The sequence below is a fragment of the Amblyomma maculatum genome, chromosome 11 (assembly GCF_055883805.1).
Source record: "Amblyomma maculatum isolate TAMU_Amacu chromosome 11, ASM5588380v1, whole genome shotgun sequence".
In the NCBI taxonomy this organism is placed as follows: Eukaryota; Metazoa; Arthropoda; class Arachnida; order Ixodida; family Ixodidae; genus Amblyomma; species Amblyomma maculatum.
The window spans coordinates 55,240,266-55,246,292 of record NC_139354.1 but is presented as its reverse complement, the minus strand read 5'-3'; positions in this window follow the sequence as shown (position 1 = coordinate 55,246,292).

Genomic DNA, 6,027 nt, shown 5'->3' with positions numbered 1-6,027 from the left:
TCATAGCATACTTCTGATATTTGAACTCAGTCACATAGAGAATTTTGTTTTAGCTGTATATTAGAGCGCTTTGTTCCTGTAAGGAGCAGAAACGGCAAGTATCCCAACAAAAACATAAAACATACATTGCAGTTTGTTCCTCGTTCACTACCGTCATATAAACCAAGAACACAGGCTTCGCTCGTAGCACTAAACATATCTTTTGGTAGAAGTATTTCTTGGGAGAAAATTAAAAAAACAACGCTGTATCTTCTGCCTTAGCCTTAACTGTTTTTGCAAACAGCTTATTCCCTTAGTTTATTTGATGCTTTTGCTCCAAGCAGAAGCCGAAGCTGTCTGGATTCGAATATTGATGCCAATGACCTGCTACACTGTTTGCATTGAAGATATATTCGTTTGCGTGTTATCTAGACGCCAGCTGGTCAAAGGATGCACAACGAAAATATATTTATAACTCTCAATGGCAGTCTTGGGGAAAAGTCTGGCACTCTTTTCGTGTCTGTGCATATGCTTGAGCTACTTTTAATATTCCCTGCGTAAAGATTATTTAGGCCAGCTATTTATCATTTATTTTCTTTCACAATGCTTCACATCAAAAATGCCCGGGCCTGCAAATAAGATGTTTTGAACTGGTAGTTATCGCTCGCGCCATTCTTGCTATAAATCTAAAATTGAGTCCTGTACGTGTGCTTTGTATTGTTGTTTTGGTCCCATTCGACTTCGTTTCATTATTACTTCAGCGTGTTATATGCATTTCCATGCACAAAATCTAACGAACGCGTACATCGCCGCGGGTAATGATCCGCCTTCTTTTGTCCTATACAGTAACTTTTCGACATCTCGTCGCCATTGAATTTTCTTTGTACATTTTTGAGACTTGTTCAACAATCAGTGCGTTTAGTTCCGAAATTACCTGGCGCCTATGATAGCGAAGGGTGTACATGAGCATTTCTGTGAAATGGGTATGTGAAATAGACGTGTCACGAAAGCCTGAAAATGAAAGGCTCAGTGGTTATCAGTGATTAGGCTCTCACCTTCATTTAAACTTAAAATTTACGTTCTGCATCTGAATTGTTACTAGAGTTGATCATCGACTGTTTTAAGTGAATGAATGATGTCCCCCAGCAGCTGCCTCGATCGTCATGGTGCTGCGAGTTGCGAAAAAAGTTTGTAGGACGTTTTTTTTTCAGCTTAATATAATCAATAAAAGTACCTCATAGTATTTGCAAGGCCAAATCATAGTAGGTCTTAAATATGACCCACGGGAAATCCAACAATAATATTGCATCTAGGTCAAGATGCGTTTTAGTTTAAATCAGGGCTAGAGCAGTGTTTAACGAAGATATAAAAAAGACAATTGATGAAGAGTTTTATGAAAATGAAGGTATATATAGCCTGCTTGGTAACCGCGAATAAGCGCACCAGTAGTTCTGTTGTCACTACGGTATTTATCTCAGATACGCATCATCATGCCGACATAGTCTATCATATTTAATTATGCGCATGGTTGCAGCTTCGGTGATGTCTAAAACATCTTGCACCATCCCATAAACTTGTGACGTAGGCTCGAGCGCCCAGGCCGCACGAGCCTGAGCTGTTCAGATATCAAGCGGCTGCTAAATGACAGAGCTGATGACCCAGTTTTATTAAAAGCTTGAAAAAAGAAGCAATTGACTACAGCCCTGAGAAGAATATTTCTTATTTTATAAGACAATGTATCAATAAGAACCAGTTTACCCTGCAGTTCTGAAAATATAATTTTCTTCTCCTTAATCATATTCTCGTTTACAAGCATGCACCTTTCTGCCCTTTAACGCTGAGTGTTGCACTCAAAAAGCGCGATCCTCCTCACACCATTCTTTAATCTTTTAAAATGAATATGAATGGCCCCTAACGATATTTTGGCCGCGAAATATGATCCAACAACCTGTATTATCAACACACACAGCACGCAATTTTCATTTACATAGTACTATTCAAATTTGCTACTGCGGCTGACGGTTATTACAGAACCTAGCTTTTTCTGTGACACCAGGCAGAACACTAAAAGATTTTTGAACGGTAGTTCTTGATATGCACCTAATTGGAAATTTCTTTGGCCTTGCTCTCAATTTTAGTTTTGATTTGTCATTTTAATACTCTTCTGTTTCCGACTGTACACTGCGAACTGTGCGCCATAGGCATAGACTTGTCATCTCTTCATTACCTCCGACTTCATTGTTGCGTCAACTAAAGGACCCAATAGGACGGCTCTCCTAATAGATTGCGGGCATTATTGCCCATACAATTCACTCCATGTGCTTCACGCGGCAAAAGAAATGACCGCCGAGAGAAAAGCAAGATAATGGTATTTCATAAGTACCTAAGCAGGAAGTAAAAATTAAAAATGCTTCATCGCCTCGACATGCACACTTGCGAATGATTGCACGAGTGTTTCACTTTAGTGTGCTTTTCACACGGTTTATATATAGAAAACTATAGAAATATTACATTTGGGTTAACGTATTGGGAAGAAAAACGTATGCCATCTCGAATGAAAATTATTTGTCTCTGCAGCAAAAGATAATGATCTCTCGATGATGGACACTTGCTGGCAAACGGCGCCTAAATTCACACCGGTAGGAAGAAAGAATAGTCGAAAAAGAGCTTCAGGATGAGGGGGGAGGGGGGGAGAGGCCAAAGTGTCTGAAACGAAAGCACTGTACGGAGAGATATTTTCATGCAATGGAGGATACAATGTGCCTGAGTGCCAGATTAAGTAAATTTTCAAATTGCTGGCTGCCAAAAAAAAGCCTAAAGATGTGAGAAGGGCGATGTTTCACGGACTGAAACTGTAATACTGACATGACGTTCGAACTCAATATTTGCTTGCCAGAACACTTTTGAGCGTGATATGGTGGTTTCTTAAACATAAAGGGCATCACAAAAATGATAACTCCGCGCACAAAATCTAATTGAATAAGCAAAGACAGAACAATTTCTCGGTCTAGAGACCCGAGTGGGATGGCAGGTGCACACACAAATGCCCCGCCGGAGCGCTGAATACGTGCGTTGGCGCAACCGCGCATTATTGATTAAGGCGGAAGGAGCCGGGTCTGTTGCCTTTCATCACGTTTGAGTACGAATCGATTGCCCGCAGCATAAAAGCGCGTATCGACACTTCTTCAAGACGGAGAGAAATTGAAGAATATATGTTTCGAAATTTACGTGGGAGGCTTTTTTGTCCGCTCTTCGGCTGTGACGAAATCTACTTCGGCACCGACACTGCTGGTACAATAATGTGAGCGTGGACAAAAGGGCGGTTCTCGAAAATTTAACATTATCCTGAAAATAACACACCAAATCCGCAGACCCCATACGTATATGATGATAACAGTATTCTATGTTCATGCCGGGGAAACATGGCAAGCGCAAATGCAAGGTACCAAGTAAGAAAAAGGTAAAATTTTACTGGCGGTCGCCCGTTCGAATATAGACAGCATAGAAAAGATTACGTCATAGAACTTTCGCTTCAGAAAGTTTGTGTGTGTAATTAACAAGAGACATTTAGTTTAGATTTGTATTGAAGTTACGCTCGCTCCTAGTTAAAACTTCCGGCTAGGAGCGGATGTTCCGAAGGAACATCTTTTGGGAGCTTTGGTCTTTGTCATTTATATGTAAAGGAAATAGCGCTGCGTCTTTTGTTTCTGCGCAGACAACGTCATTTCTTTCTCCATTCTTATATTCAATAGATGCTATCCAATGCTTTACCGGCTTTAATAGTTTCATCAAGTGAGGGGGGTCGTTATGGTGTGTCGCGCTACCTCCGAGAGGTGGTGGCGTCTTACCTCTTTCTTACCATATGTTTCACCAGGGAGTACTTGCACACAGTAAAAAGAAAGCAACTAAGGGAAACATCTGATCGACATGCTCTTTCCAGTTCCCTTGTACCCACAAATTTTCAAAGCTGCTGCTGGTCAAGATGTGTTGAAGAGGGTGAGAGAGCTGTGGGTCATGCCCGCAATCAAGACATTCTTATTTCATCTACACATTAGTAGCCTACCCATTAAAGCTTGGTTATGTGAAAAAGGCATATATGTACCATGGGGGGCAAACTGTTTTCTGTGTAACAAACAGAAACAACTGAACATATGTTCCCTGAGTTATACAATGCTATCTTCTTTCGGGAGGTGTTACAGCGTACCATTCAAAATGAACTTTCTTTTACACCGCAAGGTGTCAGGTTTCTGCCAATTCATACCGATGCAATACCATACGATGCCATATTCCTGCTTGGCCTGCATTCAGTGAAGCTCAGTGCTATGAATTATCGTCACGGTGACGCTGGTTACAGATCCGTGTATGAATATTTTGGCGAAGAGCATTGCAAAAATACATAATGTTTTGAAAGATATACAATATGATGCTCAAAGAGAGGTGGTGTTTAAAAATCTTGCACAAATGAAACGACTCCATTGTTTTCCGCAGGCAGGCAGCCTGGAAAACTTGTAATTTTTTGTACTGTATATTTTGTCATTATGTACATTTCGCAATAAAGAAAAAGAAAAGAGGCGTGGCGCATTTGGTGAAACGCTCGGCTGGTGATCCACGGGATGGAGGTTCAATTCCCCGTGCAGACAAGGTTAATTTATATATTTGTAACTATCTCCCTTGAAAGTGTGAAAGCCTCTGCAGACAGCATTTGCCGACAACGAACACGTAATAAAGGATTTTTCCTTAAAAGCTGCAGTACTCTTTCGCCTGTAAGCGCAGTTGTTGCCGCCTTTACATAAAATGGCTGGTGTTTCATTTATTATATATATATATATATATATATATATATATATATATATATATATATATATATATATATATATATATATATATATATATTATCAACCTGATTATACCCACTGCAAGGCCAAGGTCTCTCCCATATTCCTCCAAATAACCCGCTCCTGTGCTAAGTACATCTACTTGACCCCTGTGGACCTCCATAAGGACAAGTTAGCAAGATATATTTATGAAGCGTATGCAATCTGTGACTTGGGAGACCAATTTGTCAGTATGCCATCAGTGGTTTTGTTGAAGAAGTAATTAGAATTTTTGCGCAAACTGGCAGCATGTTAAAGACAAGGATGAAGTTGGCTGCAGACATGAAGTGAAGGGAGAAGACGTGCGGATGACTACCTGCACCTCAAGTATTCCTGGAATAGGAAATCATGTCAATCAAGGCAGACTGAGGTCTCTCTAACCAGGCTACGCTGTCGTATTCCGCCCCTAAATTTCTATAGGCACAGGTCTGGTTTGGCGCTTTCTCCTGTCTGCGCATTCTGCGGGGAACCGGAAACAATAGACCATTTCTTGATATTTTGCCGCCGTTTTACCATGATGAGAAAACGGTACTTAGAGAAGCCGTTACAACAGCTGGGCCTTAATTTGAGCAGCCAAATTTTATTATCGTTCGGCGCCACCATGCTTGGGTACAGCCACAGGTATGTTTTTAACGCCATTCACTTAGTCGAAAGAAAACGCCTACCTGGCTAATATGCGTTGAATTTTTAATCTGTACATATAAATCTTACTATTCTCCTACTGCGCGCGTTAGTATTTACTCTTATATATTTTGGTTTATCATATTTACATTTCCTTTTCTATTCCCTCCCATTTATTTATTTATTTTTTCCTATGTAGTTATACATCTCAAAATCTAATATCTCTGCACCCCAATTCTTGGCCGATCCCCCTGTGTGGGTATGAGCCATCACATTAGAGGGGAACAATAACAACAACAATACGTGCGGTTTCTTGTTAATTTCGTGGTCACTGCAGCGTTGTCCTTGTGTGTGTGTGTGTGCTTCTTATGCTTTGTGTTGTTACCTGCTCGGCTGCCTTCTTCCAAGAAATGTGTGACCAACTAGCTCAGCGTTCGACTCTGTTATTTTCCTCTTCACTTCATTGAGCCTTTCTACGTGTCAGCCGCATCTACTAGACCCTCAGCAATTGTGCCAGTGTATTTCCTTCTTCACCTGCCGGGCTCGTTTGCTG